The sequence below is a fragment of the Epargyreus clarus genome, unplaced genomic scaffold, assembly GCF_041222505.1.
Source record: "Epargyreus clarus isolate Ecla_fem2 unplaced genomic scaffold, WU_Ecla_fem_2.2 ptg000008l, whole genome shotgun sequence".
NCBI classification, from domain to species: domain Eukaryota; kingdom Metazoa; phylum Arthropoda; class Insecta; order Lepidoptera; family Hesperiidae; genus Epargyreus; species Epargyreus clarus.
Window position 1 is genome coordinate 2,937,883 of NW_027332216.1, and position 13,041 is coordinate 2,950,923.

Consider the following 13,041-nt stretch of genomic DNA (forward strand, 5'->3'; position numbering starts at 1 on the left):
TCTCTATTTTAACTTTCCAATGTATTGCATACAATATGGGTACCCTAGTCGTCGAAAGAAAGTTGTCTTTGCCGCGCCCTCTGTCCCATCCATACGACTGATTGTCACACACTACAGCTCAATACCTGGTACTACCCAACCTACAGTTATACAACATTTCCTTACATAAGGGCTAGGCACTATTGTATAGCCTATAAATTCATCGCATTCAGTTACTTCTTGCAACCGAGAGTTATTGCTACCTACTGATTTGATTGTTCGATCTTCATTCTGCTTTAAACATGAGTATCGTTGTAGTTCACAATACGTTTATGTCGTGAATATTTTTTTTATTATAGAGTTATACTTATAGAGTTAAATAGGATTAAATTTTATTTATGATATAATGTTTATTTGATTTGTATGCACCTACTAACTCACGAAAATGTTTAGTGTTTAGCTGGATCACATAATATTATCGAAAAAGGGCGTGCAAATTCATATTTTACGATAAAAAAACACAAATGTAGAGCTAATGGCTCTCTTTAATTACATACATTTTATAATTACTGTGACAAAATCGCATCGGTCATAGAAAATTCGCAGGTATTCGAAGATACTTTCTAACGCTAACTGCGTAATCGTTCCCTGTTATATTATAACGACTGTATTTATTACGCACGCAGTGGGAGATTCGATAAAACCGTGTAAGCGCAAGTTATGAGATGGTGATCCGTTACCGATCATTACGAAACGATCACCAACGGAATTGGTACTAATAAAGACATAAAATATTGGATACTGCGTCATACTTTTGGTATTTCGCTAATTGACTCTTGTAGACTAAATTACGTAATACGATGAAATTTTATAGAAATACTTTGAGTTTTGATAAAAAGTACTTGTAGGCGACGCGTAGTTCAATTTATATAATTGTTTATTTCCTTTTTATATTATCTGTATTGTTTTATATTTTACCTGTGTTTTGTGATTTCCTTTTAATAGTTTGAGTTGTCAAAAAGCCTTGTCATGATACATTTGAGTTGCTTAATAAATTTCCTTAAAAATTGCTTTCTAAATCTTTTCGTGGTTATAACCCAATCATCGTTTGTTTGGTCCACGACAGTACTGTTATAATATCTCGAAAAATACCTGATATGGATCATTAATAGTAGACCATCTCTGAAATATTGTATCTGCGGTAAAGGCTACTGGCATAAATTATGTTTTTATAGTTGCATTAAGATCCGTGATGACCCGCTATCCAACGCTATGAATTAATAAGATGGCGTAATATGCGAGTTTGTGAACAAAGTATAATAATTATAAATTGTTTTCGAATATTTGTTCGCATTTGAATAAAGTTTAAAACGTAGTAATATTATTTTTAGAGGATCGAATGTTTCTATTCATAATTTGTAGAATGAATTAGGTTTTTTTACTTAATTGTACTTACGGTTGGAACTATACCTAATACGAGTATATCACATTTATTTCCTTTGCCTACCAAATAATAAGTCATCGAAATTATAACGATGTGATGATTTCATGAATCTGGATATTGTGACTTACTAGACACAAGACATCTCTCGGTGCATCTATGGCCGACCTCGGTTAGGAATGTAATCCCTTACATTATAATATTATATAAAAAATACATGGACTGATGTAGCAAGGTACATCAGTCCATGTATTTGATGTACCAAGGTACATAATTAAAGCAATTTACAAACCATAGACTCCTGACGAGAAGAGCATTTTGGTATTACCGAAAAAGACATAATGTAGAGTCGTCGTCAGAAGAGGTAATGCATAGATGTATAACCTAAAATTTCATTGAGGTAATGTCAATTATTTTAATCAATCAACATTAAGTTTTTTAGCCTGTCCACTGAAACCAATTTTAGGACATTTATAAGAAAAGTTTTTATATGGGAGTCCATTTTGTTATTTTGCAAACCCATCGGCTAGCCATTTGCAAGCGCGATGTTTTTACGTTACTCGTAACAGTAAATGTCACGTTGACATAATTTACTTTAAACCGCCGTAATGGCAGCTGTAATAATGAATGATCGCCGTTATTGCCGGCCGCAACATACGACTTACTTTTTTATGACGAAGTCTACTAAACTCCTGGGGGCCTACCACCATCTTTTAAAAACCATCATAGTTCAGGAAAGTTTTATTTCCTCCTTAAAACAGTAAAAAATTCCGCCATATACAGTTGAAAGAACTTAAACCCTTATTAATTTTTCGCTTATCCATTGTATAAAACCAACTGAAATTGTCATATTTTGCTTATAAGGTTAAATTTCCTGCAAAAAAAAAGTAAAAGTATTATTAAAATAATATTGTTTTAAGAGATGGTAGTAACCCCCCTGATATTCAGAATAGGACATGTGGATACGAAAAATGTAAATGGACATCGCAGCTGTTACTCAGTAATGCAATAAGAAACATTGAACTTCGGTTTTGTGCTTGTAGTAAAAATATGTTTGTTTTGCTTTTTATGGTTTAAAATATACATGTAGATATATGTTTAATTTTCTAACATCCATACAATACCAGAAAATCCAGTAAATTATTTCAAATGGAATTTAAACCCTTTTTGGCCTCTGAATGTAGGCATGGAATGTATGTATGTATGAACGTATGGAAAGAGTCAAAATTTTCATTCATTAAAAAGCCAAAGCTCTAGTTACTAACTTGATACGTGATTAAAAATATATCATGTCATCTATCATAAGTAAATATAGGTATTGAACTAGTAGGAGGGCACCCTGACCGCGAACGGTCACCGACTGTTTCGAACCAGTGCCCTGCAACGGTACCTAATGTCTGAATGTGAAAGAATTAATAGACCTTGTAAATAACAGATATCACTTTCTTCTTCTAACTTGGTTGAAGTACAGAGACTAACGCCATGAAAAACCAAATAGACAAATAAGGAAGTTTTTTTGTTAGACTGCGGCGGAGTTAGACACACCTTTTCCTGTCTTACAGCAGCTAAAACTAGAGTTACTTTCAAAATCGACGCACTGGCGAAGCAAATGTTAATAGGCGGCAGTGAGTACATAAAATTTAATTTCAATTCATATATGGGTTCAAGTAACAAGTGCTGGAACGTTTAGTAAAGCCACGAGTGGTAGGTAAGGTGAAAGCTCGAATATTACCAATATCCTTGTTATCTTGTAGAATTGTAAGGTCAATTGACAATTCTTTTTTGTGAATTTGGTAAACAAGCGTGCAGCAAATGTAACATATAAAAGGCTCACATTCACAGACCTGTAGGTGCTCACATTCTTATCAACTTAATATGTATATTACTTTATTTTATAATGAAGATGTGTATAGAAATTAAGTTCGGCGTACCCCCACTTACTTAAGTACGTTGTTATGTAGATGTGACAAGGGATGCATTCTTAAAATATATTTTGGTAATTTTCGTATAAGGCACATTAATATTAATATTCAATTTTATAATAATTACGGCAATTCTCGTGGCACAACTATCTTCGTGTATTGCCCAGTCTTTGTAAGAGTATAAAGTATAAGTAAGGCGAAATCTAAATGTTTCTTTCTGGATATAAAGGTTCTTTACTATTTTCGTCTTTTTTTGTAAAATATATTACATAGAAAATTTAGAATTCAGACGAAAATGACTATAAAGAGTTAGTTTATTATGTAAGTAAGTGTGGGTATCATTTTTCGCAAATACTTAAATTTAGTTATTGAAAATAAATTACACGGGAATTGTATACGAAAGTGAGTAGTGAGTATGGATGGCACAAAAACATTTCACTGGAAAAGTTCAAATGTTAATGATGGCTGCTTTCGAGCTACAAAGGGCAGGGCAGATGGCGCTCTATTGAAAATTCTGTGCGCGGATGGAATACGATAACCTTTATCAAACGAGTTGCTACATTTTAAGTTAAAATGTGTGCTCATTAATTTACTTTCTTGTAATATATATTTTTAATAATACGTAAGTATAGTTATCGCCAAACTGCTAGTCCCCTCTGAAGTTGTTGCGAGCAGGTGTAGTTATACAATTTGCTATGGCGACGCGATTAATTTTTCTATATTCAGAGCCCACTAGCAGTTTTACGCGGACTATATAACTTTTTATTTCAGGCAAGCTCTAACATAAATCTCAGTAACATATTAAACACACGTTATGTGACAATTTCTAGGTTAATTAAAGTGTGATGAAAAATAGAAGAGCTGTAATTAGTATATTATTTATTACTGTCAATATATGTATTGCCCCAATTAAGGACGTACAAACACGTATAAATAACAATTAAAACTTATTAAATATTTTGTGTCTACGCTACCCGAAATTTTAAATGCCCAATGAGTCCACGCTTTACGCCTGGCATGGTTAAGTAGGCCGAAGCTGAATGGATGCTGAATGCTGACCGAGAAATGCCTACTTTCGTTTGACATTTCATCAGTAGCTCAGTACCAACACAGGTGTGGCTCGAAGGTATTTTGGATTCCGGAAAGGGAAAGGTGGACGCACCCTGATTTTTTTCTTAACAACCATTCAAAATAAACTGGCACCACTGAATAAGAACATAAAATATTATGTCATAACTTGATAACTCATCTTTTCTGTTTACCACAATATAAATATTACCTTTAAAATCGTTCATTATTTATAATAAGTAAAGAGTGTTTGTTTGACACAGTGATAGCCTAATGGTCAAGAGACTCGGCCTCTCTATCGAGGGGTCCGAGGTTCAAATCCCAGAATATGCGCGTATTACAAATTAATTATCACTTGCTTAAACGGCGAAGGAAAACATCGCAAGGGAACCCGCATACCTGAGGGTTAAAAAAAATCTCAAAGGTATGTGAACTCGCAATACGCACTTGGCCAGCGCGGTGACATATGGCCTAATCCTTCTCATTCTGAAAGGAGACCCGTGCCCAGCAGTGGAACAGTAATGGATTGACGACGATGAAAGAGTCTTTGTTTGCTCCTTCAGTTATAAAAATACATAAAATACTCAGTGTAGAATAAGTAAGCGATTTCTTTTAAATTCAATCCAAGTGCAACGAGAAAGTGTCCCTAACTAACCTGACCTGCAACCGATGCCTGCGGCGAATTTAAATGTTCATCGCATGCAGTATTTAGCGACGCACTTCCGACGTGTGGACTCGTAGGCCCACTTCGCGCGGGAATTTAGAACGGCACGCGAAGGAATCCATTGTCATACTTTACCTAATGTTGCCAGCATTGAGCGCTGATTGCGGAATTCCACAACTGATGTTGTTTGCGTGCCTATAATATGTAGATAGATTTATAAAGCATTATTTTAAACATTTTTTTTGCTACAGGAAACAGTCAATCTTACTTTATTAAACCTGTAAATATACATTAAAGTATACTTATGATATACTGAGAATGTAGTTTGTATTCAGTTTGTTTATCGTAAAATTTTCTGTTATCGATTTATTCAAGTACTCGAAGTTTATGCATTACGTACTTACTTACAATACTGGTACATGGTCACAGAAATAAATCAAATTCTCTAAAATTTGTCCTTGTCTTGCTGTAGCGGAAACGTAAATATTAGCTTAAAAGTCGTAGCAGTAATTTGGTGGATACCTACATTACAAAGTGCACATGAACTAAATGAAAATAATAGATTTTATTACTCTATCTATACATAAAAACGACAGGCATATTGGTTGCAATAATTACATAATAGTGCTATTTTTGTATGAAAATGTATTTCTGTTAAATTGTGTAACACTTCTAGTATTTGAAAGAAAAAGTTCCGTGTGTATTTTTTACCATGGAATGGAGGCGGAGACTAACAGTCAACACTATTATTTTTAATTTAGCCAAAAAAGTATAACTTTGTACGTATATACATGTGTACAAAAATGTTTTTTTTTAATAAATATGTAGGGAGGTCTTTCCAATTATTTTTTTACAATATTCACGTGCCAGCTTGCCACACACATAACGAAGTCCTAATTACCTCATATCTAAATAAAGTTGACGAGTGTTGCAAACGCCAGCATTCCTTTTGACTGCATTGCTAAGGGTACCCAGACACGTACTTACATTACTTAATTGCTTTTTGCGCAATGTTATCATATTCGGCACAATTAATATTATTCTCTCAGGTTACGAAATTTAATTGATGGAATGTTATCGCGTCCAAGCTTGAGTAGAAAACGAACGTTTTTAGGATTTTATGCTTCTTCATATGTACGTAAATGCCTTGTATCTTCATGTTTATGTAAATATAGTTACATCGCTATATGGTCACGTCTTGAATTCACATTAGTACATCTACGGGCAAAATATGGTAAAAGTACACATATTGTGGTACCTACCACTATTTTAGTCGTAGAGCTCTTAACATCAAATAAATTGGCTGCCAATGCGTCGTATGTAACCTTTAAGGTTTTTATCTCGTAAATTACTACAAATTGCAGACGCATATTGCATGAAGTCATTAGTTGCTATGAATGTAGAGTCGTCTGCCTTCAAGGCCCTTGAAATAAGGACCGATCGACAGTCGTACATGGGTACTCTAACACAAATTCTATACATAATACAATATATGTACGTTTATATACGGGGAGCAAGTATAGCAGCGTAACATTGCATGAATTATAATTAGAAAATACATTGTCGACCAGTAGGCATCTTTCGTATCCTCTTTGTCCTTTTTTATGCTAATCAAGATGAAGGTACAGTATAGTCAAAGTATTGTTTGGTAATCGTGATAAACGCTGCAGTAAATTTACAGATACTTTAACTTCCTATCTTATTATGGGACTCTTAAATTATGATTTTAAATACAAATTATTACAGATCCAAAGGATTGGAAGTCGAAATATATTTCTTTCTTTTATACTCGTAATTTCAGGGGTTTCGTCGCAATAATTCCAAGTGCTCGATCTATTAAATGCATCGTAAATATACAGTAGAGTGAGTTCAGTAATAATGTTTCATATTAAATCTGCGAAAACTAGACCACGTTATTCATAATCCTCGCGTGCAGAAGACCTATCAGGAGTTGCTGGCGTTTTGTATTTAGAAGCGAACGTATCGGAGAAATCCGTTACGTCTCACGTCTATTATCGGCGCATATAGCTGCTTTCTACCAAATTATTCAACACGACATGTCCGAAATGATTTTACTAGGTATCTACATAAAAATAACTTGTCGTATTACAATGGCAATACGTTTTACTGTATAAAATACGTACTTCCTACGATGCAATATCTTCAAGGCTTAGTTTGAACAGAATTCATACGTAATATCTGTATATTTGAAAAGGATTTGACCCTTACAAAGTTTAATATCTTGACCGATTGCAAATACTCGCCATATGCCATATACATCTTTAATAATTAAGACATAAACAATTGACTGATAGAGAGTTAGACATTTAAGTACCTACCTAATTTGCAATAAATTTTCTACTTCGCTCATATTATGATTGTGGCATGTACCTATTTACTAAACAATTGTAATCAATGTACCTATAATAAATGGGGAAATACTTAAAATGTGAAAACGATGACGCAAATTCACAGCTTCCTCCGGAGATTATTTCCCGTACTTAATTTCGATAAGCTACGGATGCGTAGCACATTAGTGAAGTTAAGTTTAATCTTTTAATGACATAGTTATTGTTTTATGTTTTTTTGTGAGGTAGCATTTATTATATAAGTATAAGAACATTTCAAGAACAATGTAACAATTGTAGACCTCATCATTGACGCCGATTGTCATTCGTTTAGTAATTTAACATTTCATGTTACTTTACAGTTGCGTAACTTATTGAATAAGGAACCACGAAAATAATGTTAGTCCATTGTTTACTATAAAGAAAACACACTTACCCATGCTTGCTGTATTTATGCAAATGAGGAACTTTTATTAATATGTAGTAGTAACTACGTATTAAAAGGTACTACCTTTACTTATTTTATGTGATATTTCTATCATAGATTAGTAATGTATGTTTTCTATAAGTATGTATTCTAGACGTGACTAGAATTATAATATCAGTAGCCTTCAGTTTCTGTAACTGTTACTTTTTTACTAACATGAAAACTTTTACTTACAAAATTGCAATAATTAAAATTATCTGACTCTACATCAACTTTGTGAATCGTGTTTAACGTGTAAACTGTATTTATTTACGCTTTCAAATAATTAAGTTGTTAAACTCGAAAATAATTTACTTAATGGGCCTTTAATTGTAATTCAATTTGGTTGTTTATTACGACACGCCTTAACTCGCGTAAAATATTAATATCCCTAACAGAAGGTAATTTAGTTTACTTACATAATATTACTCTATTACACACGTGGCGGTTTTATCAATAGGCTGGAGTCTAGGGCGGCAAAATTTAGGGGCGGCAAATTTGTTTTGGATATTTTTAAAGTGACGAAGATATCAAGTAATGTACTTGAGTATTTTTAAGACCCTCCATTATACCTGTGATCCATACAGTTATTTGTATTGCTCCTCGAACATATCTGGTCGAGATCTTTTAGTACCATGAATCAATAGGTGTACGTAAAGTGCCACAATATTATCATAATAGTGTTTTAGGAATGAACTTGTTAAAGTTATTGATATAAATAAAAGTTATCACTAAAATTTTCTGATATTTTTAGAACAGCTTGTTCCAGTGTATTCATATATTAAATAAACTAGCCAGTTACATTGAAATTAAATATAAGGACTTAATACTTATTTACTAATGATAGTTACCATGATAAAAATATCAGTTTATAATTGCTATTTTTCACACGAAGTTTTATTTCTATTGACTGATTGTATCTCAGTGCGTATTCATTTTGAAGCATTATATTACAGCTATATAGGCGTTTTACGGGTTATGTGTTCGTATGAGTAAGGCAAAGGCTTCGGAATTTTCTGACATCATGCCGGATCTCCCCTAACATTAAGTTATTTCTTTTTTTTTTCAAGTTTGTTCACAGTCCGCTATTAATATCACTGCATTATTCACAGACGTTATTACACAAAGATTAAATATTTTAATATAAGTGGACGCTCGAAAAAATATTAAAGATCCTTAAGTATATGATATGAATGTTTTAAACAATAAATGACTGTCTTTATTTTAAACAATTAAGATTGTTAAATTATAGTAGTGCATTAATCCAATGAGGAATGAAGATTTTAATGGGTTACTTTATACTGTCTCAATGTTATAAAACTTCAGGTCATGGGCACATCTTCGATTTAAATGCAAGATTCATAATTGATTGTTTGGATTTATCTATTCATAGATAATCAACTAACGCTAGTATTGCTTTCATCGATTCCAAGATTGACTCATCTGGCCTAGACAAGCGTGAGCGGCCTGTGACCTTTACATCAATTGTCATGGGAGGGGACCGTGAATACAGGCCTAACAATCCCAGACAGAACTTTTTCTTTAGCATTATCTACAAAAATGCCGTAAACATTGACTTTATCGTTTATTTTAATGAAGAACCCAATAAGAACAGATAAATACTATGATAAATTTATAAACCTACGGAGTTATTTAAGTATTATGTGTGAGGCTACGATAATTACGATTTGCTTGTACTCTGTACCTGTTTTGAATTAAATTTTGGAGGTCATATGAACCCCGATCGTTTCAATACTTCTTGACGCAAATATGATATCAAACTTTATTTTAATGTTGATAAAATAACGGCTTACACCAGTAAGGGGCTCTTCACTGGGCATAATCCAACACGGAGGATCAATTTTATTATGCAGAATGCTTCTTATTGTTGTCACTTAAGACAAACTTCTAAGGGTGCGTTATACGTTATGCTAACGTAGCAATACTAAGTATTTCTTGCAATACTAAACAGGTATTCAGTTTTAGCAAAGTTTCATTGCCAGTGATGTGTAATAAAATTCACGAATATCGTTGTTCTACCACGTCGTAGGTCCGAGGTAAACATAACTAATGAATGGAAAAGCGTGACCTGAACTCACGTCCTCACAGCACGAATGGCGTCATCGCCTCGGAGTTTGACCGAAAACAATATTAATTAGATAAAGTTATGCTAAATTAGTACTATGGCGATTTTTGATATTCAAGTACCGGATTTACAGATCAGATTATGATAAGAATATCGAATCAATACGTGTCAACACCTAGGGATGTATAATATAAGCGTCTGATATTACAACATAACTTTTTACCTTTTTGCAATAGCCATTTTTAAGTATTACGTTCCAAAATATATTTATTAAGAAGTTTAGAAAATTAGTGATTTCCTGTGTGTCTTCATGTCAAGATTCTTCTTTTATCTATGTGGAGTATTCGCGTAACAATTTTAAGTTCTGGTGTTATTGGTACTTGGTCGCAAATAAAAGCTCGATTATTAATAAAGAAGAAATTCTTCTACAATATCTTGAATGCAGATTAGGTACCGATAAGATTAAAAAGAGATCGATGATGGTTACATAACTAGATATTGTAGATTCACTGGAGTCGATCGATGCTCATTTATTTTGTTTACACTTCAGTTGAGCGTCTTGACCTCGACTTGTCAAACGTTATTTACCTGCGTGAGTAAAATCGCTGTATAGGATATATTTTGCAATAGGTATTTCAAAATGTGTGTTTAGTGGCTGCAATAAATGATTAACACCCAACATTTTATTTGCAGATTTGTTTAACTAACTCTTTGGAACCCTTGAGTCTTAAATATGTAGAATCTTTATTACAGGTACCTAGAGAAAAATGAAGCCAAAGTACAGGTAGCACGCTTTTCTACTTTGATACCTGTTTGATATTACCATAGACAAATTAAATATGTACAAATTTATAGTTTTACTACACTTAGTACCTATTCTTTTCTCAAATTTATATTTAGATACTTCCCACAGTACAGTCACCATCTTTGAAAAAGTTAATCTTGTCCATAATAGATAATTTGACGCTGGCGGCTAGTCTGTTGAATAATAATTCGCAGACATTGAGCCCATAAACATATCAGGAATAAACCGTTATAGTAATAAAATAAGTAGCACTTACCAAATATGAAATAAGGTCTAATAATTTTATAATGGGGTCTCGGCGTTCGTCATTACATACGATATGTATAAAAATTAAAAATATATGGACGTGGGAAATAGAATTTTACGGCTTTAATCCCACTTTAAGTAATTGAATAGATTTATAATTTAAGTTTTTATACTAATGTTTATGGTAAAATACCACACATATTAGTACGGAGAAATAGATACCTAGAAAGTCGATTCCAAGAATATCGATTGGAAAAACATACCTAAAATCTCTTAGTAAATATCCTATACATATATAATAGTAATAACTTGTATTGTTAAATTTAAAGCTGTCTACTAACTGTCTGTATGTACAGCTGAGTCAATAATTGAATGTGTAAGCAGGTTGGTAAATGTAGTTGTATTCATAAAAAAAATATACTTTTTATGCCTTGGGCACCTGTGGCGTGCACTTCTTTAGCAAAGGTTACTGACCCAGGGTCAAAGATTACCTGTTTGTTGCTTACAATGAAACAACGTTATCGTTATACTATCATTCAGAAATGAGAATAATTGTGTATTTTTCTTAAGGACAATATAAAGATTAAACGTTAATTATAAAACATATTTGGATTATGGCTAACACATATACTTTGATATTTACTGATGTTGCGCGAGCTAAACCCTCATTACATAGTTTTGACAAGATGCTACTTCAATAAAGGTAGTTTAGGTCCTTTCTTAAAGTTCTATCAACTATTATATTTACGCAATCGATCTACCCGCAATCAAAGCGATAGGGTAATATGCGGGTAGATTGATAACAACGTAAATAAAAAAGATTATTACGTAAGTAGGTTATATTAAGTAAAGATTTGTTTCTTACCCATATAGATAACGGATATTACAATTCAAGTGATTTGTAATATAATTAGCATATTTAGGTAATTTTATAATATTCGACCTAAAAATATACGGCACTACTCATGAGCAAAAACGTAACGTGTAATATAAACTCTATCGCGTGGTATTTAAGATCAATATTATACATATATGACTGTGGCTAAGCAAACATACTAACTTAATGATACTTTGCTACTTATGCTGGATTGTAATTATCATTACTACTAATACAAATCATGTGGTTTTCCATATAAAATGTATAAACTTTCTTGTATGACTTATTGTAAGTAATATTTTCATTTTGAAATAATTGTATAAGCAACAATTAATGTGTAAATTAGGTAGTTCGTAAGTTTCCACTTGAAGGCATCAAAATAGGTGGTAGTTAGTCAAGTTCACAACTCAAGGATCGGCAGGAGCAAATCACGACGTCACGAAGACACGTACGCCTTACTTACAGGTAAATACTCGATACACCCGGTGTTCCTTGAAAGCCTCCGTCAACTAAACTTCATAACACAAACTTTGAGCACTACGGTCACAATATGAGCACTTATCTACAACAAACACTCGTGTAACGGCAATTTTCACACATATTTTCGTAACCTTCCCGAGTAGGCTGTCAGACAATCCGCGGCCACTACACCGCAGTCGCGATCTAATGAAAAGACTCAGACTGGTTGTTTCGACTAGCTGCGCGAACGCAACACCGCATTCCAACAGTGGTAATCGAGGCACGTAAACTATAGCCCTCTCGTTCTCGCAAGCTTTCGAATGACTCCCGCGAGAGGGACAATGCAAACTCATACGTTCAATGCTATATAGGTAGGTAGCCCCGTTATTCATACACGCCACACAGGTAAATGTTGTGACGGTCATTGAAAATAGCTATTTCATATTTGCCAATCGATTGAATGTAAGTTGTTTATGATCACTTTTATTTTTAAGTTACTATAATCTATAGTAAACGATGCGAGGATTTAACTTAATCGAAGCTTAACAAGTTTTACATGCATTTAATCAACAAGTATGTACTAAGGTACCACCAAATTAGCAATTACTTTGTCCGATTAAAGCAGGCACTAGTATGTCGGTGGCCTTGTAAGTAATAATGATTAATATCTTCGTTTTTGG

General features: G+C 33.2%; 1 protein-coding gene across 1 annotated transcript in view; it reads right to left on the reverse strand.

Moving 5' to 3' along the window:
* The window catches only part of Myo10A (unconventional myosin 10A), a 122,965-nt gene extending 110,368 nt beyond the window's left edge, over window positions 1-12,597 (reverse strand). Inside the window, exon 1 of the mRNA XM_073075621.1 lies at window positions 12,366-12,597. The gene's annotated coding sequence lies outside the window, so the exon portion shown is untranslated. The remainder of the gene's footprint in view (window positions 1-12,365) is intronic.
* Between the last annotated feature and the right edge of the window lie 444 nt (window positions 12,598-13,041).